Source organism: Pocillopora verrucosa, chromosome 5, assembly GCF_036669915.1.
Source record: "Pocillopora verrucosa isolate sample1 chromosome 5, ASM3666991v2, whole genome shotgun sequence".
In the NCBI taxonomy this organism is placed as follows: Eukaryota; Metazoa; Cnidaria; class Anthozoa; order Scleractinia; family Pocilloporidae; genus Pocillopora; species Pocillopora verrucosa.
The window spans coordinates 17,340,143-17,365,844 of record NC_089316.1 but is presented as its reverse complement, the minus strand read 5'-3'; the positions used below and the strand labels follow the sequence as shown (position 1 = coordinate 17,365,844).

Below are 25,702 nucleotides of genomic sequence, written 5' to 3'. Positions count from 1 at the left end.
TATTTAACACAAACATTTTTTTTATACTCCGTTGCGACACCTCCATGTACGAAAAATCTTGTAATAATAATAAGGTGCATATTTTAGGCCCTCGTATCAGAACATGAGAAAAGAAGTAACAACTTTTTTTCGAGCACTCTTACTCACTAAACTTTGCAATTGAAAATTCATTAATTTATTTTTGATGGGCAGTTAAACAACAACCAGTTAAAGAATTTACCATCAGTCATTTTCAGCAATAATACCCGGCTGTACAGGCTGTAAGTTTGGAGTCTTTCTCAATATTGGTGTAAGAGGAACGCATGTAATCCAACCTTCAAATCAGACATTTGATTGCATGGGTGATATCGCACATTATCAGTTACATCCTAAAAAAGCTGCATTAAGTGCCGCTCTCACTAAGAGCGGTCCTCTCCACTTCCCTTTAAGTTGTTCTCCAATTTTCTTTTTTCGCGTCGCCACAAGCCAAATATGATTTTTGCCCAGTACACCCGTGTGGACAGCGATCGAAAGTATAAATTTCACAGATTTTGTCCAGCGCGCAGCGATTGCAATAATATAGCTCACGGAGAGAGGTTCTGAGGTTATAAAAGTAAAGAAAATTTTGTGTACAGAAAAGTGTAAGATGTAATATAGAACAGAATATGAAAGTAGCCTCATACAAAAACTTTTAGCGAAAACTTTTTTCTGAATCCGTTGTGAACGACATTGCCACTGGCGAGTTTCCCCAACAAAATAAAGTTGATTACACAAGCCTTTCACGTGAAACATGAAGAAAGGAAACAAATCCTCTGAATAAAATTCAATGCAAATCCAGGACCGAAAGGCATAAAACCTGTCTGAAAATAAGGAATTTATAGTCTTGAGCGCGACAAAAGACCGTGGTTTGGCCAACCTTCAATGATTTGCGAAGCTAGAACATGTTTAATTTTTCCTTTGGTTCTAGCCTTACCCCACTACCAAAACGTACTCGTAGTATATACGAAAAAAATGAGATAATATAGCACAAAGAGATTATTATAACTCCTATTACCCTGCAACGATCACAAGCGAAAATCTCGCGTGCGTTAATCCGGGATAGCTAAGCATCGCTTTGCCGTCGTATGTAAACCACTTGGGATGTTGAGAGAACACGAAAACAATCTGTAAACAATGACATTCTACTGAAGAATACTTCATAATAGTCTGTGCATAAAGGCTTTTGAAGAAATCAGTTTAAATGTCTTGCGGAGCTTTTTTATAAAAAATAAATTCAGTTGTAGGATTTTAACCGGTGAAGTTTATTTTCATCGTTGGGACTTAACTTTTAATTCTTTAATAACGTTACTAGACCACACCACGGCTGAAGGTGGAGAAATCGAAAGACAACAACATCGAGCCGTGTTTCGTTTGTACTGATTCAAACTTCGTCCAACCGTTTTGTTTACTCGCGGTACGCTATTTTCCTTTAACAAAATTTGTTTAAGTTGTCTCAGCTTGGATTAACATTGCACGGAGTCGTCGTTTAATTTACAAAAGTGTTTAGAATACTTAAATTTGGCAAAAAATTGAAATCGCGGATCGCAAACGGAATTGCCGTAAATCTTGAGTACACATGCACATTCGAAGGGTTTTTTTTTACTTGTCATTTAGATAAAAATGAAAAACTGAAAACTCAGTAAAACTGAATTTAAAACTTAAAAAAAAGATATCGTTAGAAAACTTCAATCTTTGTAGACACTTGGAAATTGCAAGAGTTGATTGCCGGTCACGGTTCCCAAATAATTAAATGACTTGCAGTCGAGACAACCAATACATTCCAAACCATGTTGACGAGGACCTTCTAAGCGATCTCGAAAAGATTTACAAATCTTATATCTAGCGTTCAGTTTACTTTGACTCAGAATTATTTCACTCAGAAATTCCGTGATAACATGCGGGATGTTTTGCATGCGCTTTTATTCCCAAAAGAAAAAAAACGGATAAGGAAAAGGAAGACCAATTACATCGTAAAAAATTGATTGGTGTACCACTTGCTCGAGTTTAAGTCTGTCCTCTTTAAAAAATTCTTGATAGCTAACAACTATTCAGCGAAGTGGAAGTAGGTAGTGGTAGATATTTATCAAACCGCTAATGATATTTACCAATGATGCTGATGCGAGTAGTTGTTTTGGTGTATACTAACACAGTGAAATTAAAATTAACTATTTAAACTAAATTATTCCTGCAACGATTACAATGCTTTCGGGCGCAAATCCCGCGCAAATCTCCCAGCGGTGAAAAACTCAGAATATTCGGAGTTTGACAAGCTAATCAGAGCGCCCCTTCAGCATTCTCTACTGTGTCAGTATATACCTCTCACGAATTCTGAAAACTATCAGAATTTTTTTGTTTTTAATCTAAGGTCGATAGTGGAACGAGACTTTCAGAGTGAGCTAGCGTGATTCTGTGAAACAATAATATACCATGAGTGAATTAGACTTGAAATTGATACAAAATACTCTAAATTACAGTTGTTCTGAAAATAATTGGAAAAAAGAAACAATAGTAGGTAAGAGGGAAATGTTCTCATCGACAATTCTTTTCCAAATTTCAGAGATGTTTTGCCTTCTTTCTTGTTTTCTTTTTTTAAAGCGTTAACACTTGGATTAGGAAAAGTCACTTGGAAAATGCATCTGTTTAGAAAAATTTGTCTCCCTAAATGTTAATTTTTCTGCATAAAATGAGCCGCCTTAGCAATAGACCTTTTTAGTTGTCACGAAATTTAAAATGGTTGCACAAGAATTCGAAATGGAAAGAAAAGTGAACGCTATGATATAAAACAGAATATGAAAGTGACCTCAAACAAAAACTTTTTGAACAAAAACTTTCCCTAACCCGTTGTGAACTAATTTACTTTGGTGTTTATTTCCACAAACTTAAGTTTATAACTTAAACAAGCCTAAACATGAAACTTGAAAAAAGGAAACAAAACCCTTGGTTAATTTCCGAAGCAAATCCAGGACCGAAAAGGCACGAAAGTTGTCTGATAATAAATAATATACAGTCTTGAGCGTGACAAAGTGTCGTGGTTCACCCAACCTTCAATGATTTGCGAAGCTGGAATATGTTTTTTCCCTTGCACTGCGTGAAATGAGTAATTTCGTGGAATTTTTGGAGCCGTGATATTTCACGACTGACCCGACGAGTCGCAGATCGGAACGCAACGTGTCGGGAAACTTGGCGTGTCAGAGAGTGTCATGTTCCTGACACCCGTGACACGGCGTGTCATGACAAGTCACGCCCTGTGTACGTTAATCGCCAAAGAATATCAAGGGTCTGATACTTAACGGCACGGATGTATTTTGTGGTAGAATGAATGTATTTTGTGTACCTTTGTCCTAGCATGTTACTTGGAAACCACAAACGCTTGTGCTCTTTTGTCCCTTCAGAATTTTATAGTTAAAAATGCGTGGAGAACATATGGCCGACTGTTCAGTTGTACATCTCTAGCGATCTCTCACTATCAGTTCATTATCCTTCGGTAATTCGTGTCGTCAGTCGTTGGTCTCAAAGCCTTCTTCCATTCTCAAGTACCAAGGTTTTTTAAAAAGTTTACGTTCTGGAGATCATCAATTTACGCACATACATCTTCACCTTCCTTTGCTTATCCGGGCTTTCGCGTGCGCTTGAATGTATTTTTTTCAGTATCTTCTCGCACCTTTACCTAGCGCTTAAGGCGGGGTACCTGTTCGCGCCTATACTGTTGCGCCTTCGCATTCAGTGTTTAAACTCAAGTTAAGTATACCTTCTGTTTTTAATTTCATGTAAAAGGAAACCTTGTGCCAGTCGATCCGATTTGGTGATTCTAAACTTCTTAGGGTTTTTTCAGTCTTTCCAATTTTTTTAACGTTTTGAACATTAAAGTTGGAAAATAATTTGCAACAATTGCTTTGCTGATGGCAATCTTATCCTTCACGGCATATGATATATGACAACAGGCAACAACCCAGCTATCAGGACAAAAAGTTTTAGCACAACCTAGTGGCTCATCTTTTAAACATAGCATATTAAAGATACGTAATTACTAACAATGTCTGGGAACTTTTTTTGTAAAATGATTCGAGCTTTATTGTATTTTCTTCAGCTCAACTAATAGGTAATGCCATGTACTGTTAGGAAATACTTCGATAAATTTGTTGTTGTTGTTGTTGTTGTTGTTGCATAAAATTGCAATTTGGCCAACAGTCAGCCAGTGGATTGTAATACATGTAACATTTAAAAACTGATAAAAAATGATATGAAACACTGACAGCAATATTTTGGGTTTCCCTTAAAGAACCATACTAAAGTTTCAATATTTTATTGTGGAAAAATAAATAACTACAGCTATTTTATGAGAGGTTATACCATAACTTTTCATACACTAACTGTTGTACATGATCACACAATACATTTGGTACCTATTGCTATATTAAAGAACTACTTGTGCAAACCACTTTTGGCAATAGCATAATCAAATGACATTAATTGCAAATTGACTGAATTGTGACAGTACATAAAAATCTAAATACAATATTCTTATTAATCTAACATGTCATGTTATGTGATCAGTGATTTATTTCAGTCTGTAACCAAAATAATTGCTCTTGTCAACCAATTCAGCTTATCATGATCCAACTTAGGAAAATGTTTCAGAATGTAAATATCTAGAAATGAAAATGTATCTTGAGACTCAATCATGTACAGATGTTCATTGAGAAAGTACCAACACCAAATCCACTTTCTGCAATCTGTTTTCCTTTCCATAAATTAAAGCTCCATAATGCTAGACTCTAACTGAGTTTGGTAATGGTATTATTTCATGAACTTTTTCTGATGGCGCAGAAGTGGAACTTGATATTTAAAAGACACAGCTAGACTGGAATCTTCCCACTGGCACATAAAAGGCATGTTCTGGAATAACTGACTCGAAATGATTCGCCCAAATCTCTACAGGTTTTGAATACCTGTTGCACTGAGGATGCCTAGCATACCATTAAACTAATGCTAGAAGGTGGGTGATCTTTTGAGATTTTCCATTCTCCATTTTGATAACCACATCATGTTGCAGAAAGTCCCTAATGATAGCAGGTCTACTAGAGTCATCAAAGGCTGTTGGTGACAAGCTGAGTCTGCTGCACAACAGTATCCTTTGTATAAAAGGTGCTTGAACTTATCACTGAAGCTGGAAACATGGATGATTCTACCACCAGCATACATGGCCTCGTAAGTCTTCTGTAGTCTCCTCACATCATCACTTTCCATTGCATCCCCTTTTGATTGGTGGTAGTGGTACTTGAGTCTCAGATTTACTAAGGTTAACATTCACTGGACTGCCAGTTTCAGATTCAACCATGTTGCAGAACTGCTGGACACGGACACTTGCTTCTAATAAAGTTCCCTTTTGCTTGCCTTCACAATCCATAAGTTGCTGGAACTCTTCCATGCCTCCTGGAAATATAATTTGAACTCCTGGGGATAATAAAATGAAAACCAGTTAACATATGGTTCATAATGTATTCTGATACATCTAGGCATTATGCAAAGGCTTACAAAAAGCAACATGCCACAAACAGGGTATCAGGCCTCTGGCAGGTGCAAGGTTAAAATTTAAGTCCACCATAAAATTTTGATAATAATAAAAAGTTATGTGATACTTTTGTGGACTTATTATTATTTGTTTTTAGTTTGACAGTCAGTCGTTTGGTCAGTTGGTCATTCAGGTCTGGTCAAAAGCTAATGAGTTTTGCTACTACACTGTATATTAAGTGCTTTGTTGCCACAGACCTAATGGCCTGTCTGCTTTAAACTTTTATATTTCTGTAACATGTATACATGTACATATATGTTTGAATATGGAGGTTTGAGTGTTCACATAATTTTTTTTTTCCAAGAATATGGCGTGACTGCATTCTATCAAAATGTCAAGAAAGGAAAGACCAGTTTGAAAGAATTAATTTTCATTTTTTAAAATTTATAAATAAGAGTTTAATACCTACCAATATTAACATTGTTTGTATGGTAATCTCCCATAATTCCATTGTACCTCTCAAATGAGAAGCACCAAAAAGAGAAAACAGGTTCATAATCAAGTATGCAATCCTTAAAATGGCCATGAAGATGCATGTTTGGTGTGCACTTCTCCTTCCCGCAGAGGGCTTCTAAACATTACACAAAATCGCATCAGCTTGTGGTCAGCTTCCATACACTCCTCCTTGGTGATAACTTTTCTGCAAAGCAGTTGACAGGCATGTACAAATGCTGTCCACATTCCATTATGTCCACTGGGTATTACTCCCTTTAAAGCAAAAAAGGAGTAAAAACATACCCAGTTCTTCCACTGGTCACCAGTGAATCCCTTAAATCCTTCAGAAATTTTGCTTTGGATGCACACAATTTCAGATGGTGGCTTAACAAGACTGACACGTTTCTGTTCTCTCTCCAAGTCAGATTCACTCAGAATTCCCATTTCAGTCCAAGTCTTAAGAACATGTTTAGCACTCCCAAGAGGCAAGTTATGCATGGGATCAATCAGTGAGAATCTCATAGCATCATAGTATGGAAGCTGGAACAGGACAGAGTAATGTGCTCCTCTTGAAGAGGCAAATTTCTGGGCATCACTTGGTGTTTTAGCTTGGCAAACTTTCTCTGCAGATGCTCAATGGTCTTCATTTGATTGCTGTTCCCAGCTTTCTCTATCAAATCCTGAGAAATCAGGTTTATCACCAAATGATGCTCTTGGAAATTTTTTAAAGCATTTGCTGCATCCTGAAAATATAGTAAAACACCATATAAACAATGATGCCAGTGCAACAAGCATGTATTTACACACTCAACAAATATATACCTGCCAACCCTTTTTTTAGCCAAAGGTGCGAGATTTTTATCCTACAAGTGCCAGGATTTTTGATAGAGAACCTGATCATATCTGGAGATAATCCAAAGACTTCGAATGCAGTCCCAAACAATTCTAAACTTCCTAACACATGAAAACACAACCTCGTCTCTAGCACTTCCCTTCTAAAAGTCAGAGGATGTATTAGCTCAAACCTTCCTGCTAGGTGTGAGGAATTGGTCAGCTGGTGAGGGCTGACTTAAGATCGAAGTTTTTTGAGTCCCAAGACATGTGAGTTGGTAGGTATACATACACAAATACAAAAATATAAAACACTCTAGTTATAGTGCATCTTTGTGCACTCACCTTTCTTTGCAGTATGGCCAATAAAACCTCCACATTTTGAAGTTGCTGGTATATCACTTGACAAAGCTAAGATAGCAGCTCAGAACCTCTCCCCAGTTCCAGAAATGTTTGTGTCTAAGATAACTCCATCCCACAAGTCACTAAATTCATCTACTAATGGCTGCAGGAAGGAATTGATGTAATGCTTAGGATCCTTAGGCCCAGGAATTATTCCAACAACAATAAAATTTTCAGGTTTGAAGCGTTCCTTTTTTGGAAGGTTCATTACAACCATGTAAATGACACAAATGGATTTTGAACCATGAAGTGTGGGCTGAAGCCAGTCAATGTTCAACATGAGAGCAAAGTTATTTGGTATAGCAAGAAAGGGCTCTCCATCCACATACTGAAACTCTTTCCAAACTCTTCCTTCAAAACAGTCTGACAGCTGAGTGGAACAATTTCTCCACTTTTCACAGTTTTCCATGAAGTTTGGCTTGTTAATAAGGTCTTGTAATGAATCAGTAACCTTTTTAAAGCAGTAAACCTGCCTAGGATACAAGAATGTCTTTCCTGCTCTTGACCTCATAACTTTCATCAGAACGGAACCACATGGCCTCCTTTGGGCTTGGTGTGGGTGGCATGGATAACTCACATGACTGCATTTTGCTGATACAACCTCACCATTTGGCCTTTGGCAAACACATTCATCAAAATTTTAGAGAGTTTAACACTTGAGGCAAACTGCATTTTTAATAAAACTGTCCTTCTGAAGGCCAAGATTTTTTCGAATCATGTACAATGTTTCTGGGATGATCTTAGCAAAGTTAATAAGAACTTCTGCTTGCATCATCTTACCAATACCAGATAAGAACAGGTTTAAGAATAGAACAATAGCCCTGTCTGCAACTTTGAACATTGCCTGCCACAGAAGTAAGAATAAAAGCAAAGCCCTCAGTTCTGTGCAATCACTTCCTGGTTCCTTCTGTTTACCACATTTTTTTTGCACTGTTTTCCATTCATGAGAATACTGTTCTACATCATCCTCCTGAAATGAAATAACAGTACATCAGAAACAATAGCAATAAATAGTACTTAAGGTTCAGTATACATGTACATCATTCTGCATGTATTTACATCACTTGGGAATAAAATGAATATCAAAATATTTCACTAAAAGAAATTTTACACATAAAAGCAGGGCAGTAGCCACACTGTAGCCTGAGGCAAGACGAGGCACTTGCCTCATCTAAATTTTTACCTAAGATAAAACAGTAAAACCTAGCTTAAGTTGGAAAAGTAATCCCCAGAAAACATTTTTCTATTGGTTTATGAGAGATTAAGCTACCTAAGCTAAGAAGAGTGATTTAAGAGCAAAAGCCATTTTATGAGGGTCATTAAGAGAGATGGCAATGTTATGATCTGCTCTTTTTGTATTAGTTTGCCGTATGAACCAATAATATTCTATAAACTAACCGAGAGTTGCTGTTCTGATTGCATGGAGCTTTCATGTTTTTCCACTGAGGACTCCTCTGGTAACATTTCATCATCTACATCATTTTCACCACCACTAGAATCTCCTTCTGAAAAGAACTGCCTGTCTTCATCATCCCAACAAGGAAGAGCAGGTCTTCATTTTCTGAATCAGAGTCCATGACTCAAGCTCCACATTTTGACTAGAGAATCCACATGCAATATCACCATATAGTGTCTGATTCTCGTAGAAGGTACTTTTGCTCGCAGTTTTCTTGCAGTGGTTACAGTAGAACTTGTCACCAATTCTAGGAGTGACTAAACAACACAAGATGAATGTTAGATCCATCAGCATCAATGAACTGATATACAGTGAGGCTCCTTTTACAGAGCAACAGGCAATAGCATTGCTACAGGTGTATTTCCTGGGGTATAAAATAACAACCCTTACACACAAACGGATGTGTGTACCCAAGAGTCAAAAGTAAAACAAAAGCAAATAAAGAAAAATTATTATTATTAAAAAGGTCAATTTGCATCAAGCTGTTTACATATAACTTTATAAAGCAACAGATTGTGTTTTTCCACATCTCAATGTCATTTTCCACAGAGAACTGAAGTACTGTACATGTAATTGATTGGTGAACCTTATGTTGATACATAGGAAAAAGTCAGAAAAATCCTGGCCCTGCCCCAACAAAGTTTTGAATGTAAATACATAAACACAGCCCAAAGCAGACAGCCTGAACAGAGCTGTAAAAGTACTGCGCATGTAGCGTTGTCATTAGGGGTTGTAACCCGTAACCCATAGTACCTGTTACAGCCGAGCTTAATTGATATTACAGGTGATAGTTACTATTTATAAAAAAAGGTTGGTAATGCTTTCAGATGTTCTAGCAGAGATCTTTGACTCTTGTCTTTACTGTAAAATTTTGGTTTGTGTTTAGGACATATGTCTTAGCACTCTTACCAGTCGGTCTTTGGTGAAGGTTTTAAGCGCGCAAGTTCTACCTAAGTCTTAACTGGAGTAAAAAATGGCGCTGTTCATTTTTTTTTTTTTTCGAAAATTCCGCCATTTCACGCACGTGTTACTATGGTTTAACGTTGTCGTCCCCAGTTTCCCCCACGCGCGAGTCCATCCGCAGAGGTTTTTCAGTTCTGTCCAGCCCGTGCAGAACTAGATTCTTCCTACTCTCAAAACGGCTTAACTTTGAACCATCGCAAATAATCATGAGTGTTATGTCTTGTGCGACCCGGGCTTAAAACACTATGAGGACTGAAGAAAACTTTTCAGGAATTTCAACTATCGTCGACCTATGTTGTGAATCCGTCTTTCAGAAAGATCAACCTCATTATTAACTCAACTCACCTTTCACGTTTAATCTCTGCAATCTGGACTTTTCACATATGTGATCATAATAGAAGCTTTCCCCAAACCAAGAATCGCAGTTTTCACAAAATCTCCTTTTCAATTGATCCGTACTTTCACCTATTATACTGTCCTAGTGAAGAACTCTGAGCAATCGATTAATATGCTGCCAAGTTAAGTGCCGACAGAAGTGCCGACAAAATGCGTGACATTCAATGAGACTGCGCTTATTGGTTAGTCTTACTCACGTGGTTGCTCTAGAAGCAGATTATTGGCTTACGGGTCGCTCAGACGAAATATTGGGGAAAGAGTAGCGTCGCTCGACTAGTGGACGCGTCACATAATCTTCGCTGGACGGTTTTAGTTTTGACATCGATGTGGCTGCAACTTTCTTCCGGAGTGATAATACCAGTACCACTTTGAGTCGACGACCATTCGGCTCAAGCTCATCAACCGGCGCCCGATCAAGTGCAGTTCCATCCCATCCAGAGCCTTTACGAGAAGATTCTATTAGAAAACGGTAGAACCTGGTGGTCTCAAACCGAGAAATTCGACAGTTGTTCGACACAATCAAACAACTGGGGGATATAGTGAAGCGGCAAAATGCCAAACTAGACAGTTTGAGCGTGGAACTGGAAAACGCTTGTAAAGAAGTGGCTGAGGTGAAGACCGAACTACAGACCGTACGACACAAGCTCGATCGCTAACCTCAGTCGACCGAGAAGGAGAATATCCACTGTGGGCCTGTTCCAAAGCAACTAAAGGTTTGTGCAAATTTTTGTTCCAGCACTGTACCAATAGGCGTTTCCTTTTAAGCTTCGATTCTGGTATGGGAAGTATTTTAAGCTTGTGGGACAGTATTCCCTTCATTAGTTCTTTTGAAAGAAGCATCTGTTATCTTCTTTGTGATGTTAATACCGCATGTTATATGGCTTGTTTGTAACTGAGCCGAGAATAATAAATACACGGGGGGGGGGGGGGGGGCTCAAAGATTGCTTCAGTGTTTTTGAGAATGTCAGACATCATTTGCCAATAGTGCCTGAAAATCAACTTCTGCAATTTAGTTTTAAAGCTACTGAAGAAGGTTACTGCACATAGTTCAGTATGGATTGTTTTTTTCTGTAATAATTTACAAAAATGTCCTTAAGTTAAAGAGGATGTTATTGTCCATGGAGGTTAAATAGATAAATGAGCATTTAATCATTTTTCTCATGATTTAGAGTCAGGCTATCAAAAGTTTGATTAGGTGTTTCGACAGCTACACTGCTAGTCTTCTTCATCAGGTGATGAAGTCAAATGTTTATGTGTTGCTATATGTAGCACCTTGGTGTTTTGTCATTGGTACATTTTGGTCCTCTGTCATTGGGATATTTTGATCCTCATTATTATTCCAACCAGCAGATGTTGTTCTCCCGTAGGTCAGCTTTTTTACTGACTAGCTGTTATGCTTTTTGATTGTGGGCATCCATGCTTAAGGAATTTAAATTCTGCTATCATTATTGATGAAGAAACCATCCACATAAAACTTTACCCTAATAACATCAATAGAGAGAGTGGGATCAAAAGTGTGGATGGCTGCAGTTAAAAAGCATCACAGCCGGTCAGTAACAAAGCAGACCTATGAGGGAATAACATCTGCTAGTCGGAACAATAATGAGGATTGAAATGCACCAAGGACAGAGTACTACAACATACCAATTACAAAACACCAAAGTACTACATATAGCAACATGTAAACATTCAAACTTGCTGCCTGACAAAGACTAGCAGTGTAGCAGTAGGAAACATTGCTGTCAAACTTTTGATAGCCTGAGTCTATGTCATGAGACAAATGATTAAACATTTATTTCTTTATTTGTCCCTAAGTTGTTTGTTTTTGTAAACAAAACATCCTGTATTCTGGCTAGAAATTTTAGAAAACCACACAATTGTAAGCATAATTTGTTACCCATGATATTAGTAGAATTTGAACTTAACTCCCTTATTTCACTTTTCACCTTTGATTCCACATACACTGTTCTTATAAGAAACGTTAATGTTCTTATAATTAATTTTGTTTGAATTTAAGGGTGATGTGCACTTGTTGCACAACAAACAAGAAGTTGAACTTTAGTTTTGTGGAAGTGAAGGGTGAGTAAAAGATATCTATTCAGGATATTAAGAGTTTGTCTGTGGAATGTTTTGGAAATGCACCTATCATCAGCCATCTCCTGCAGGGGGACCTTGGGTAAGGGAGGGGACTTTGCAAAGGGTGTAGTCAAAGTGCTTAATTTCCCTTTCTAGGTGGGGACAAAGGACAACCAAAGTTAAGAGATTGTCCTTCCTAGAGGGGTGGCACATTTCAAAACAAGAAGCCAAATTAAAATTTGCAGGACAAATTAAAGCTTTGCTTACTTGTGACTGAAAAGCAATACTTTCACAAGACATAAAAATATTTTATACAATGCTTAATAGTCTGCCATTTTGATCCAAGCAAACCGCGAGGAGATGGAGAAGCCTGTGTTCTTGTGTACTGTGGTCTTTTCTGTCATTTAAAACAACTTGAAGTGACTTGTTTCTGGCTCTCTGCAAAGTCCCCTGATTTTTTGTGATTGGTTGGCAAATGGGGAAGACAGAATTTTATTTGTCTGTGATTTTCCCTCAAGCATTTTCCTACAAGCAAACTTTGTTGGCCAGGTGAATATCTTATTTTAGACAAGATGCCGAGCAATTGGCCTTGTTTACTTTTTACGTCTTCACAGATCTTGACAAAGTCTCAGTTCATAAACACACAAAAATTTTATCACCTTCCAAACAAGCTTGGTCACTAACTTAAACCTATATTTAATTTTGTTCATCTTTATGCACCTTTCTAACAAAGTACTACTATAACATTCCTTTGTAGCATTGATATTGCCCACAACAGTGCTGTTCGAGGATTTCTTTGTAAGGAACTGGAAAAAGAAGACAATGGCTATGAAAAGTCAACTATCAAGTGTAAGTGATGTGTTCATATGATTTTCTCTTTAAAGTACATACATAAATGTGCTACTAGAGTGTGCATAAAATTTACATTAAATGGTCACCTTGTAAGAAATTTTTTTTTAACTTTTGTTTATTTCATCTGAAAGTTTGTTGTCTAGAGTACCCTAAAACATAGCTTTTCAAGGTGCATAACCCATCTTGTGCCTGCCTTTAGTAGAAGACTCCTATTGTTCCTGTTGAATGAAACTTAACTTCGAAGAGACACATATGATGCATATCAAACAATTTAATAGGTTGAATTTGCAAATGACCTAACCTGACTTTCTCATCGAATGTTGATGTAAGGTTGCCATTTACTTGAGAGAATGAATGGATAAAATTGAGAAAAGTAGCTTTCAATGTTAGGACAAGATTCCCATCAAAGACTTTTTCATGAATTTGGGTAATAAATAAATAATAAGCAATTTACCTAATACTATTTTTATGTACCAGGTGCTGTGTCAAGATATTATGAAACGAAAAGACAACAATACCTCGACAATCTACCTGACAGAAGAAATAAAGCAGAGAAGACTGCTCAGCAACAAATTGATGCAAATTTCATGAGTGGCAAGGAGAATGGTGAGGGCAGTCAAGAGGTTGTGTGGGTTGTGAGGTCACTGCCGTAGCGTAGTCCACAGCTATCTCCTCTCTTAAAGAGACTTCAGGAGAAAATTGATAACCAGCCATCTGCCTCCTCAAGCTCACATTCTAAAAATAAAAGAGTAGAAGGAGAGCCATCCACACACAGTCCACCAACTTCCTCACCTGCATTGGCACTCCTTCCTGGTGATAGACAGAGCCCTGAGAGGTGTCCTTCTCCAAATAGGATTCCTCCCTCCCCACAGTCCCCACAACATTGCAGTGGTGATGAAAGCGATGGGGAACCCTTGCATATGTTGGACACCAGCCCTGTCATAATCCGAAGGAGGCCAAACAGATGGCTACAGTCACTGTGGGACTAAATTAATGCCTAAGTGTTCTTTATTTACATAACTTGTATGTTTTGTCTTCTGTTTTTAATTCAGTTCATTTGACAGAATGGCAAGGTGGTTTATGGGGATTAGGGTGAATGGTTCCTTTTTAACCCTAACTCACGAAATGTTTTTTTTTGCATATTGCATTAGCTGGTTTCACAAACTGAAAAATTAACAAATGATGCCACTTTCTCACTCTCTTTCTCATCTTGATTGGAACAAGCTGCCAGCTATTGGAAACAGTTCAAAAATCTGTGGGAAGAATCCTTAAATAATATAGAATTTTGCAGTGATCAACTCCATTTATTGTTGAAGTAGTATCAGATGTACTGAAGACCTTTGTAAAGAATGCTACAGTTTTGGATATGCCACAGTTAATTTTATTGGAATGATTTCAAACAAGCTTCTTGAATTATTGTGCTCTTCAAACAACTTTTATGTTTAAGAATTGGCTTTAAAAAGGCACTTTCCAGTTCAGTAAATAACCAGGGGCCACTAAGTTGTTAACATGGTATGACTTGCTTAGAATTTATTGTTGTTTTTGATAAAATTTTATTACTCTCTAATATTAGAGTATAGACATTTCTTATTGTTATTCTTGTCTTCATATCCGACTGATGGATAATTGTCTTTTTGTCATACTGAAATAATTGTCGTGGTGTAATGATTTATGTAAATATTGAAAATGTTGCTTCCATCCATGTCAAGCATTAAGCACTTTTAGCTTAGTATATTTAATTATTACACACAATCTAAAACTTTTTCCCTTTTGTGCATAATGTTAGACTTGGTTGCTAGTCATCACATGATGAAATAGATTCTGTAAATTGGCCATTTTGAGGATTATTAATTAGATATTACATAATTTATTGTTTTATGGCGTAAAGGTTCTGAGAAAAATACACTAGTAAGAGGGTGCAGAATTATCGGGGGAATTCGTTGCTTTTCCAAGAACACCTGATAGTATGTGGTGTGGATCGAGAATGCCGAGTGAAATTTCTCGTACCGTGGAATATCAAAATCTAGAATACGAATCTATTCTTCATGTACCGTGAAATTTCGGCTTCTAGGATACCGACCGATTCGTCTAGTACCGTGGAATTTCGGGACAAGAATGCTTGAAACTGTTCTCACCGTGGAAAAGACAATTTTTAGAAAGGCACAATTTTACAGACCGCGCGCTCGTATACGGTACGCCATTATTTGCGGCAAGTCTGAAAGTATAAGGAAATTTCGGGGTCTCCACACGCCGCATTTTCAATGACCTATCCTGACATCGGATTTTCCATGCCACGGGTTAAGTCCTAATTGGAACGAATACAGTTCCTCACACTCGGTGGACACGTCGCATGTCTTGGAACACGGTACGTCCGGGTATGTCCGTATTCTCGAAGAATACGGGTTCGTATCGTGTGATTTCAGCTTCGCGATACGCCTTATTTCACACAGTGTTGGTATTAGCTACTACCGAAACGTACTCGTAGTATTTACGAAAAGCTAAACGTAGCGTTCGGTACTCCTGTCTAATTCCCTGCTTTTAGTTTATCTAATCGAATATCCATCGCGGGGAATTGATTTTCACAAGTCTCGTTATCATTGTGTTGGTGGTTTTTTTTAATGGTCGTAATAATGTATCACATCCGACAAACTCGGTAGCCTCATGCAATGCACGTATGTAGCGACGAACGAAATTACGAATCACGCCGCTACCGTCACACTGCCGATAAATTGTTAAACCGTTTGTATTTTTGAATGTAGCGCTGGTGGTTATTAGTGCACGTTATTGTTAGTACAAAAGTTGAGATTGTTAAAAACAAACTTACGAGCATACGATCTTTAAAGTTTAAAAAAATACATGAGGCCGGCACAAAAGAGAGGCAAATATATTAAACAGAATCCAACCTTGAAAGTAGGCAGTTCAATGCGTGGGTGCTGTCGCATCTTATCCTTAGAAAGCGGCATTAACACTTGGACTTAGAAATGTCCTTTAAGACATGCATTGGTTTCGGAAAATTCGTTCAGTGATAGATTGTCCACAAAGAAAAAAAAAAGTAAACAAATTTGTTAAAGGAATCATTCGAGGATGGAATTTCCCCCTTTGACCCTTCCCTCTTTCTTAACTAGTCTAGTTATTAGGTTAAGAATATCCGTGTAATTCGGTGCTTAGGTCTGTGTTTCAGTTTTCTTATGATTATTATCCTTTGAATGAAGGGATGAAAAAACAAAACAAAACAAGAAAAAAAAAAGAAATAGAAAAAAAGAAAAACAATCAGCCCAGTGACACCTGTTATTTGATTAAAACACGAGAGCCTAGTTTGAATAAGCAGTCAAAGCACTTGAACTGAGCGCAACAGCTGAATGTGAGGTTTAGAAATGTGTCATGCACCTTTAATTTATCTCCAAGCGTCTATGAATCAGTATTAGAGTATGCCATAAATTTACAAACTTGATTAATCCGAACAAATTGTTTGAGAGGCCAGGAGGGGGTACTAATCCCATCAACCAATCCTTCCTAAATCCAGATCCAATATTCGAGCGTCTCTGAATCATCTTACCTCAAGCTCAGTAGCAACAAAGTACCACTGGTAAAGACCTTAATATATGACTCACTGACTCCTACGAATTTGTAAAGTTTTTACCGAGATATCCGGGACTCTCTAACCGTAATTGAATTTAACTACTGCTGGCTATATTTCTAATAAAGTGGATACAGGGATACAAGCAACATGAGACCTGTGAGGAAGCCTCGTTTCTTGAAAAATAATATTCCACGAGGGAACATATATCTGAAGCAGAACACGGAACTTCCTAAATTACTGTCGCGCTCGATAAGGTGCATTTGAACTAAACCAACGGCACCCAGAAATTTGTTAGCGATCATAAAATAGAAATGCTGATAATGATTTGTAATAGGAAACAAAACCGGCCATTGGGAGAACACTTTTCTCCCTGCTGATATCCATTACATTCAGCGTTTAAATTAAGGTTGTTTTCATTGTGTCCTTTTTCAAGCCCTTTGGGTGTAATATATTTTTCAAATTTGTTAGGGGCGGCAGGAATATTCAGTAGATGATAAGTGTGTACAGCATTGAATCAAAGAGATTGTTTCTTTTTAGAGAGATTTTGAGGTTATAAATGTAAAGAATGGTTTATGTTTAGAAAAGTGTAAGATGTATTATGAAATAGAATATGAAAGTAGCCTCATACAAAACTTTTAACAAAAACTTTTTTCTGAATTCCGTTATGAACGATTTTGCATTGGTGATTTTCCCCAACAAATTGAAGTTGACTACTTAAACAAGACTTTCACTTGAAATGAGAAGAAAGGAAACAAATGGCTTGGATAAAATCCAATGCAAATCCAGAACCGAAAGGCACAAAACCTGTCTGAAAGGAAAGAATACATAGTCGAGCGCGACAAAGGATCGTGGTTTGCCCAACTTTCAATGATTTGCGGAGCTAGAACATGTTTAATTTTTCCCTTGGTTTTGGCCTTACCCTACCATCGAAACGTACTGGAAGTATATTCGACTGACCAGTGAGATAATATAGCACAAAGAGATGATTTTAAGTGCTGCTCTCACTAAGAGCGGTCCTCTCGACTTCCCGTCAGAAAAATGTTTTCTTTATTTTTTGCCCATGAAAAGGGTTTAGGACGCATGTTTCAAGAATACTCTAGTTGTTCTCCAATTGTCTCTCTTTTTTTTTGCGTCGCCACAAGTCAAAAATGATTTTTGACCAGACCACCCCTGTGAACAGCGATCGAAAGTGTGAAATGTCAAAGATTTTGTCCAGCGCGCAGCGACTACAACAATGTAGCTCTGGGAACACTATCTTGCTACAAGTTACAAGATGAATTCAGTTAGTTCACAGACAAAATATGGAAACTTCAGCTGAAATATTTTACATACCAGCTTGATCAGAGGAGACCCTTCTCTTCGACCTTAATTTGCATATTAAAAATTCACTACTTTGTACGAAAGAATTCTCAAAATACAGGCGTTAATCGGGCTTGAAAAACATATCAGTGCATAGTTTATACACCAATGAGGTCACGGATTACCTTAAACCCGCGGGTAGATCTATAGCTTCCATCCACCAACTTCTTAAAAACAACACAAATCCATGTGTTTGCTCAATTGCGCTCGTGTCAAAGATCATTTGCATGATTCTGAAAATTGACCAATATCTCCTTTTAACCGTTCAAACTTCGTTCGTTTATCTTCTACATTGAAGATTTTAGGTTAATAGCAACTGAATGGAGAATAGATGCCGAGTTGTCCTAAAACGTTGCGGAAACGTGATCGGTCGTAACGCTTGCAAATTTGACACGAAAATAATTCTGATGCCTCTTTGAAAAGAAACAATAGCTTGAACAGTAGATATCGCAAGATCTTTGGCCATGTTACAAAAGAATACTCAATGCACTAGAAGTGCACACATCGAGTTCTGAATGCAATTGAATGGTCTGTTTAACAAATGCAGACGTACAGTAATTTTAATCTTTACCAAATTATATCATCGCAAAAAAAGTTCTAGGACCTGAGAGCATCTGAGTGACGGACCGTTAGATTTTTGATTAGGGGTGCGAGGGGGGGCTGGGGGGTTTGGTAACAAAAAATCGATCACAGCCTTAAAGGAAGAAAAAACATCGTACAATTAGCAAAAATCCCCCCCTCCTCAAAAATCTAATGGTCCGTCCCTAAGGTACCTTTTACATTATTCCAAAATGAGTTTCGTTCTGGAAAGAAATGGATTTCATACCGCGTTTACATTCAAGACAATCTAGCCTGTTAAAAAAAAATGTATTTGTGTCCTTTTCTGTCTTTTTCTATGCTTTTTCTATGTTGACAGAAATATCGGAAGTCAAGTATATTCGTTACACGAGGTCACACAACTCGGGTAATATTCACGGTGAAAATTCGCATTTTTGAGCGGTCGAACAAGAAAAGTCATTTCTCGAAAACTAAAATACATTTTCACAAAAAAACTGCTGTGCAATTATTAGGACATATTGGGCAACAAAATATAAAAGTAGGAGTCAAAACAAATTTTGGGCGACTCGCCCATATATTTCAAATTTGTTCTTAGTTGGATTGCGGGAAAATACTGACACACTTCGAAGTTTGATTCTTTGTGATGACTTTTTGCAAATAGATTTCATCAGAGGCATGTTTAGTACTCAATTAAATGACGGTCATTTGTTGTACTCGCTTCCTTCGACTGAAGAGATGAAGTAACAGTTAAATCGTTTTTTTTTGTCATGCGTGTGGTTGTGTTTTTGAAAATGGCGCGCGCACAATTTTTTTTTTCTTGTGCGCACTCGCGAGTCTATGAAAGAACAGTCTATTAATTATAAGGGGTGTTATTCTCTGGAATACAATTGCATTTAAACATCCGGATGTAAAATAATGAACGATGGACTAAAGATTCGAAACTTAGGAGGATTCATGATCTAGGAGACTTTCATTTCAAAGCAACATCGGCCTGAACCTTTGATTTAAATAATGACGATTTTACATATTTCTAATGGCTTCAATACTGACATTTCGTGGGAGCATGGGCTTAAAGCAACGAGATAAATCAAGCAAATAAATAACGCTTAAAGTATAATGTGACAATCTATGTGAGTAAAAATTACTTGAGTCTTTCATTTCCTACAAGATAAATGTATCCATGTTAAAAATATAATTCTCATAAATTAAATAAACTAATTAGACATTCTCGTGAGTAGATCATAATTGGGAAATGTCGCGTGAACCGGAAACCAAATGATACTCATACCTTACCCTGTTCGTTTGTTTTTGTTTGCTTTTTTTGCACACAAGGGTTGCCAAAGCTTTTACTTGCTTTGGCTTTTTGTTTTGTTTGTCTTTTTTTTGGAGACGAGAAGTAACTTTATCAGTTTTCGAGCACTCTTATTCCTTGAACTTTGTTGTCGTATAGAATGCAATTGAAAATACATTAAGTTATTTATGATAGGCTGTTGAACAACAACCAGCTGAGGAATTTACCATCAGGCATTTTCAGTAGCAATACCCATCTAGAGTGGCCGCATGGCTGCAGTTGCATTAACACTTGGACTATGAAATGTCCTTTGAAACATTCATTAGTTCAGGAAAATCTGTTCGCGAAATAGATTATCAAAGAGACATTTGAAAGGAAATTTGTTAACGGAATTATTCTGGGGTAGAATTTCGCCCTTTGAACCTTTCCCTCTTCCTTAAATAGCCACATTAACAAGTCGAGAATATTCTATGTGGTTCAGTACTCAGGTCTGTGTTTCAATTTTCCTATAAATATTCTCTTTTGGACGAAGGGACAAAAAAATTTAAAAAGAAAAAAAAGGAAAAGGAAAAATGTGACAACCCCATATACAAATTATTATGTAATAATTGTGGGTTTATTTTAGGCCTTTCTATCAGAGCCTGAGAACAGAAATAATAACTTTTTTTAGGGCAGCACTCTTATTCTCTGAACTCTGTTGTTGTACCATGCAATTGAAAATAAATTCATTATGTTTGATAGGTGGTTGAACAACAACGAGTTGAAGAATTTACCATCAAGTATTTTCAGTAACAATACCTGGCTGTGGGGGCTGTAAGTTTGGAGTCTTTTTGAATATTTGAGTAAGAGCAACGCATGGAATCCGACCTTCAAAGCAGCCGTTTGAATGCGTGGGTGATATCGCATATTTGGTTTCTATCCTAATAAAGCTGCATTAACACATTTTCATTTGAAACATGCATCAGTTTAGGAAAATTTGTGCGCTAAAAAGATCGTTAAAGAAAAATTTGTAAAGTAATTTTTTAGCGATCATTCCGTGTGGTGCAGTGGTAACGCTTGCGCTCTCTAAATAGGCTTACTGGGGTTCGATTCCCTCTCACAACGAGAACGCCTCTTTTTTTTCCTTTTTCTGAAGTAGTGAACAAAATAATTAAATATCTAATATACTTTTTTTTTTATTAACTGACAGTCTATTTTCCAAACTTTATTCCTTTCACTGCCGTCACCTAACCTGTTTGTAAATGCATTATTTTGGTCAGATAAATGATTTTCTAGTTCGCGTTTTATGCCTTATTTACGCTCTCCATAATAAGTAAAGTTTATATGCTAAGATTAGCCACATTTAGAATAACTTAGAACGCGGCTTTGTTGAACAATAGCTAACTCTGTTTAATTATCCGACCCATAATTTTTTTGTGGGAAATGATAGACTAATTGTGCCATCTTTGTGTTTTCAAAACAAACTAATTTTCTGAAGTCTGTGAATAAGAGTCCTCCTCTTTCCTCTAAATTTCGTATTAATGCGAGCGGCCATCTGATTCCATTGCTAACTAAAAAATGGCGAGTCAAACGTTCCAGTGAGAGTGTGAGACATATTCAACTGTTGTTTCTGTGAGACGGTAGAGTAGCTAGTGATACTTTGATCGTTGTGTCCTGACAGTTGCATAATATCAGTTGGCAGCAAGTCGTTGTTTCCAGATCTTACATTATTTACTGCCAAAGTAAAACGGTGCATCGTCGGTTTTCATTTCCGCGGGTCGCTTTTCTGCGTAGACTTTGTAGGCCTTTACTGGACATTCTGGTTACTCGGCACACCAAACATTTTCGGTGCAATGGCTTTTACATTCCGTGGATCGTTTCCTAAACGAGTGTTGGTTTCTCTTTCAGCGAATTCGAGGTACACCTGCCCTGTGGAAGTTTTGACAAAATTTTAGGTCTCACCTGAACACATTTCTCTGTGTTCCTTGCATTCTAGTAACCCAAAATGGATTATGTTGTTGAACCATACCGTGTTTAAAAGCGCTTCTGCCGTGAAACTTCCCAAGAGATCCTTTTCAAACAGAACTTGAACATCTTCTTCACTTAAAGCAGCAGAAGCATTCGGCGGTTGCCCATGCCTTTCCGTTTTAGGATCCCTTTGCTTTGACTGGTGCGCTTTCCGAGTTTCCTCGAACTAGATGTCTTTCAAGACAAAGTCCATAGTTCCATTTTTCTTCGAATGTTTGCTCAAAGCTAGCGAAGAATGCCCTTAAGAAATTAGGCTCGTATCTAGTTTTCTTCTTTTTTGCGAACCGTTATAAGGAACTCACTGAGAAACTTGTTCAGCGCTTCAGGTGTCATAGTTCATTTGCCTCGTCTCGCCTTTCAAAAAAAGAAATTCATGGAACAGAGCAACATATTATTAAGTCTTTTTCTTGGTGTTGTCTTTTCCTGTCCGTCTACGAACTTTTCTAGTGTTAAATCTAGGCTCTGAAAACGGTTAGTCTGATTTGAAGCCATCTTTCTTAAAAAAAATGCGTCGTTGTCAGTGTGATAGTGGCTTTATAAGGGTCGTAGTAATATATATCACATCCAACAAACTTTGTGGCCACATGCAATGCACGTGTGTAGCGATGAATGAAATTACGAATAACAGCGCCACAGTCACTCCGCCGATGAATTTGTCATACGTTTGTATTTTGAGAGTAGCGCTGATGGGTATTATTGTACGTTATTGTTCATCTAATTGTAAATTTATTCCGAGTTCTTCGAGAAGTTGATATCCTCCAGGTGTAGCGTGAGATTTTTTTAAGGTGAACGCACAAGAAGATAACACCGAGCGCCGAAGGCCGTCCAAAGTAATGAATCTAGGAGCATGCTCTTACAGAAGATTTTGCATCGAAAATGTTATTCCTGCATTTTTCATTTCAATACGAGTGATAAAGAAAACAGTAGGTCGCTTAGGGCGAAGAGTCAACTTTCGGCGGATGGAATTGAGAATTTCCCTTCTAAATGCTGTTTATGGCATCAACAAGCTTAAAGAAGCTTCAAAGTGCTCAATTCAGGCGTCAACCATAAGTTGTATACGTAAATTTCATATATATTTGAGTCCGCTCTTTGTGCAGTGTTGCGTGTAATTTTCGTAAATGAGCCCGCTCTGCTAAAATAATTAAACCGAAATCACAATATATTTTTGAAATTTTACTTATCCTCCTCGATCTTATTTTTAGTTATTCTGAATAAAAATGTCTATCGGAACAAGTTGGAATGTTAAGCAGAGGCGAGATTGAAAGTTGCACGTTTACGGTCATGGCAGCAGAGGGAAATAGGTGTTTAGCGACAAAATAATTTTGAGTTGTCAAAAACCACTGAACAAATAAAAAACAAGATTTACCGCGACTTGTTCCTTATAAAATGATCTAAATATGCGAAGCGAAAAAGTTCTTCAAACAAGAATTTTGTGAAAAAAACGATCCATTTATGGTGGTTAATACCATCCAAAACAATAAGCCTTCGAGCGACCTCCGAATTTCGCACGGGGGAAAATTGTTATTTCCATTATTTCGGGAAATACAAGGTTGCTTCGGATACTTTTAGACTAAGACCGGATTCATGGGAAGGAGTTGAAAGAGATCAAATTTTTTGAGCCGACAATGCACCGCGTCCGCTTCTAGAGAGACTGCGACCTTAAAGCAACAGAACCTTATCGGCATATTCTACTGGGAGAGGGGGCAAGCGCATTGAGGTTGCCCTGCTCTGAACACCTGTAGCAAATAATCTCTGACAAAGGTTGATTTAGCAAACTAACAAAGGTTCTAACTCGACATATGTACAGTTACTACAAGCTTCTGATTACGGTATTAGTATGTTTCAAGGGATATTAAAAACCTAAAAACGGTAGGAGTAAATTGTGCTAATAAGCGCGTTCAACCACTTTCTTTTTTTCGTTTTTTCCTACGAAATTTACCATTGCAAAACCAAGAGGAACGACATTGTACATTTGTTTTTATGATTAGAATAATAATATGATAATAATAACAAAAGACACCAAACAATGAGGGGAAGCAAAGGAAGCCCAGGCCTGAAAAATTTCGTCTTAACCACGCCTCGTTTCCATGTTCTTGAGGGTCTCCAAATGGCCTTGAGCCGTAATTCTTAACAAAAACTAGATTTCATACCTAAAATATCTTTCGCTGAGTCACAAACCCCTAACCCCCAAGTTTACATGCAAAAAAATTTGGAGCCAAATCAAGTGGGCCCGTCTGTCCGCAGCCTTTTCGATCTGGCTTCTTTTTTATAGACTATCGCTTTTGATAAGGTCGAACCAACACTTGAAAGAGGAAATTATATTCAAAATCGCTCGGTTCAGGGAAAAATCGTTCGCTACATACATCATCAGGGAACTTGTGATTGAAATTGCGAATTCAATGTAAAAAAAGGGCACAAAATTATGAAAAATCGTCTCAAGCTATTTCAAATGCTCCTTTGCATAAAATGAAAATATAAGAATGTTTGTGTTGCTCCCCTTATTGTACAACGGAAAGGAAAAGCCCATTTAAGAAACTCAAATCTCACGTTGTTTCCCATGCCAGACATTGGCCGAACGTTACTACAAAATTAAGGAAAAAAAAAAGGATTTATTTTAGCCTTTTTTTTTTCTTTTGCCGCAAATATTTTATTAGCAGCCATAGGAAACGGATCTGGTTTGTAAAATTTTTTTCGGTGCTTGAACTTGGCAGCTCAATATTTAAAGAAAATTAAGAGTTTATGTCAACGTGCATCAGACAAACACGCGGCAAGCTCACCCAAAATTTGCTTTCAGTACTACTTTCATGTTTGGGTAGCCCAATATGTCCTTATAATTGTGGTGTGTTTTTTTGTGGACAAATATATTTTAGTTTTCGAGAAATAACTTTTTTAGTGTGACTGCATCAAATATATGCAAAATTTTTACCGTGACTATTTCCCGAGTTGGGTGACCTCATGTAACGAATTTATTGACACCTCAGTATTTCTGTCAACATAAACTTCGGTTTTATCAACTAAACTTAAATTCCTTGTACATTACCTGAAGCTGGCAAAGAAAATATTTAGGTTTGGGTGAAATACTTTGTCCCCGACATACTTTTCCTATGTCAGACAAAGTAGCATCAAAACAAAGACAGTTTTAACCAATAAACGATATGAACACAATATACTGAGTCCACATGTTAAAAATAAAAGCTATGGTTATAATTTACTGTAAAATATTCCTTGTGTAAGTTTTTGTGTTCCATCTTGTAGACCAACATCAAGTCCAGCAAAAGTACTTCGATAGCGACTATGAAATATACATGGTGTCATTAAATCTACTCCATACTCAGTATATTAGTTGTTATGACAAGTGTGTGGACACAGCTATATAAATTCAACAGATTGAAAACAACCCCCGAAATATCAAAAGAGGGTTTTTGTCCTATTTGCATGATATTTAGAAAAAACCTTCCCAGGAATTATTGCACTAAGAAAACTAAAAATGTAAAGATCAATCTATGATTCCTTTGCCGGAGGAAGTCAAAGAATGTTTACAAAAAGCTAATTGATTGACAACGCTATATGCTGATTGAGCTAGTTATCGGTGATATAAGTATCTCATTACATGATGATATAGAGATTTGCTGTGCACTTAAGTCGGTTCGCTGGCACCGTGTGGGTTTAGTTATACGAGAAGGCACCGAAGTTGCATATGCATAGCCTTTCCTTGTGTAGTTGTCAAAAACAAAAAGACATTTCAAAGGGTTGTTAACACTTGCGGAGGTTGCAAGTTTCAATTATTTTGTCGGGGTGCCGGCATCTTCGAGACGCCAAAAAGAGTATCCATGATTTTACAAATTGCCACAGTCAGATCAACAATCTCGGTGGTTAGGTGGAGTACGTGATTCCTTAATAGTAGAG

The 25,702-nt window shown here is 37.4% G+C and overlaps 1 long non-coding RNA gene and 1 pseudogene across 1 annotated transcript; one reads left to right on the top strand and one right to left on the bottom strand.

The window, feature by feature from the left end:
• Positions 1 to 4,305: 4,305 nt before the first annotated feature.
• On the bottom strand, positions 4,306 to 10,286 carry LOC131782719 (uncharacterized; annotated as a pseudogene).
• A 78-nt stretch (positions 10,287 to 10,364) lies between these two features.
• On the top strand, positions 10,365 to 14,934 carry LOC136281039 (uncharacterized). The gene is made up of 4 exons (XR_010717533.1): positions 10,365 to 10,786; positions 12,091 to 12,152; positions 12,907 to 12,998; positions 13,479 to 14,934. It is a non-coding gene; the product is annotated as an uncharacterized lncRNA (long non-coding RNA).
• The last annotated feature ends 10,768 nt before the right edge of the window (positions 14,935 to 25,702 follow it).